The 2628-nt window shown below is 47.0% G+C and overlaps 1 pseudogene; it reads left to right on the top strand.

The window, feature by feature from the left end:
- The first annotated feature begins 848 nt into the window (after positions 1–848).
- Positions 849–2628, top strand: part of LOC105520436 — an 11210-nt pseudogene continuing 9430 nt past the window's right edge.

Raw genomic sequence — 2628 nt, 5'->3', positions numbered from 1 at the left:
GTACCCAGCGGGGTGGGTCCGAGGTCGGGGATGGAGAGGACGCGACCCCCGCGGCAGTCGAGCTGGCCTTTTTAAAATTCTATGTTTGAGGAGTCTCCCGCTGTCGCCCAGGCGGGAGCGCAATGGCGCGAAATCGACTCACTGCAGCCTCGACCTCCAGGACTCGAGCGATCCTCCCGCCTCAGCCTCTCGAGAAGGTGGGACCACTGGTGGACACCGCCACGCCCGGCTAATTTTTATTGTTTGCTAGAGCCGGGATCTTGCTGTGTAGCCCAGACTGGTCTTGAACTCCTGGACTTCAGCGATCCTCCCTCCTCGGCCCCCAAAGCGCTGGGATTGAGAGCATGAGCCACACTGCGCCTGGCCAAGCTAGTCCATTTTGATTGACCTTCACTTCATGTCAATTTATTTTTTACTTTTCCATTTATTTATTTTTACTAAATTTATTTTTATTTTTAATTATTTATAAATTTAATTATATATTATATCTTAATTATATATTAATATAAAAAGAATTTAATATTTATATTTAAAATTATTAAAAATAAATTTTGATTTATCTTTGCTATTCAATTTAGTCCTCAGAACAGTTCCTTAGAATTGGGTATTGCTCAGTTTACATGGGAAACATAGCATCCAGGTAACGGGCTGGGTCCCGTGCTCGTAATGGGAGCCCTCCTCGTCTGACTGCTTGCACCCCCTGCTGTCTATGCTGGGCGCGGTGGGGTGCATTAGGGAAGAGACCGGAAGATGCAATGCCTGTCCTCAAGGAGCCCATTGTTCTCACGGGGACACAAAGCTGACACATCAAGAACAAACTATGGAACGGACTGTGTTTGGGGGCCATGAAGGAAGGCTGCCAAGTCCAGGCCCAGCCAGGTAGCGGCCACACCTCTACCCTGCTCCCCAACACTGGGCACTAGCACTTGTCTGCCCAGGACCTGCAGTGAAAACCCACCCATACAAAATGCACTTTGAAGAAGAGTAGCGGGTCTCAAGAAGAGCCAGGGCCACCTCTCAGAAAGGACCTCAAGTTTCTCGCCCAACTGAGAGATGGACAGATGACCACACAAGCCACTCGCAGCCCAAGGTTATAGACTAGGATATATTCAAGGCTGTGCAACTGGCATGAAGTCGTGTCTACTAACATATTCGAAGACCTATGGAGCATTCACAGGTCGTTCTTTTTACCCTCCAACTGGACGTGTTCACAGCCAGCCTACCTAGGAATGCTGTTGGCTGTGAAAACTCCGGAGATGAAAACTCCAGAGGCTGGTGTCTTTACAGTTCCGTCAGGGTGCCTTCAGCATCTGAGCCCAGCAACTCTTGAGGTGAAAGTGCTCATCTTTTTTTTTTTTTTTTTTTTTTTGTGAGACAGTCTCACTCTGTCGCCCAGGCTGGAGTGCAGTGGCACGATCTTGAAGTACTCATCTTTATGTACTTTAGATGCCAGTGAATGTCTATTGTTTTAGCCACATGGATCACTTTACCTGTTAACCATTCCAATGTAAGTTTACTTCATGGGATTGTCCCTGTTTTTAAAGAACATTCTGGCCAGGCGTGGTGGCTCACGCCTGTAATCCCAGCACTTTGGGAGGCCGAGGCGGGCAGATCACCTGAGGTCGGGAGTCTGAGACCAGCCTGACCTATGTGGAGAAACCCCATCTGTATTAAAAATGCAAAATTAGCCAGGTGTGGTGGCTATATATATAGGCATGCCTATAATCCCAGCTACTCGGAGGCTGAGGCAGGAGAGTCACTTGAACCCAGAAGGCGGAGATTGCGGTGACCCGAGATTGCACCATTGCACTCTGGCCTGGGCAACAAGAGCAAAATTCCATCTCAAAAAAAAAAAAGAAAAAATCTATATGATTTAAAGATCACCCTCCTCTTCCACGGCAAGCCCAGTATTTGAGACTGCTGTGGTTTGAATGCCGGTCCCCACTGAAACTCATGTTGAAATTTAATTGCCGTCTTACCAGTATTAAGATGTAGCACCTTTAAGAGGTGATTAGGCCACGAGGACTCTACCGTCAGGAATGGGTTAATGTTGTTATCATGGGAGTGGGTTTGTTATTAAAGTATTTTTTATAAAAGGACTAGTCTGTCCCCCTTTTGGCACACTCTTGCCCTCTCTGTGCTGTTCCACCGTGGGATGACACAGCAAGAAGGCCCTTGCCAGTCGTCAGCCCTTCAGTCTTGGACTTCCCAGTCTCCAGAACCATGAGCCAATACATTTCTGTTCGTTATATAAATTACCTAGTCTGTGGTATTCTGTTATAGCAGCACAAAGCAGAGTAAGACAGAGACAAAGATGCTCACCTGTACCAAGGTGGAAGCTTCAAAAGAAGCCATTCATGTATGGGGTGGCACTGCAGAAGGACCACAGTAGAGAATCCCTCACCAGTAAGGAACTGTGTTAATCAGGTAACTAATTAATTTTTAAAAAAAAATTTTTAAGAGACAGGGTCTCACTCTGTTGCCCAGGCTGGAACAGTGGTGTAATCATAGCTCACTAACGGTGACCTCCTGGGCTCAAGTGATCCTCCCACCTCAGCCTCCTGAATAGCTGGGAACACAGGCATGTGCCACCACACCTGGCTAATTTATTTGTTTATTTATTTACTT

Source organism: Colobus angolensis, unplaced genomic scaffold (assembly GCF_000951035.1).
Source record: "Colobus angolensis palliatus isolate OR3802 unplaced genomic scaffold, Cang.pa_1.0 Scaffold38, whole genome shotgun sequence".
NCBI classification, from domain to species: domain Eukaryota; kingdom Metazoa; phylum Chordata; class Mammalia; order Primates; family Cercopithecidae; genus Colobus; species Colobus angolensis.
This window is presented reverse-complemented; position numbering and strand designations above follow the sequence as displayed.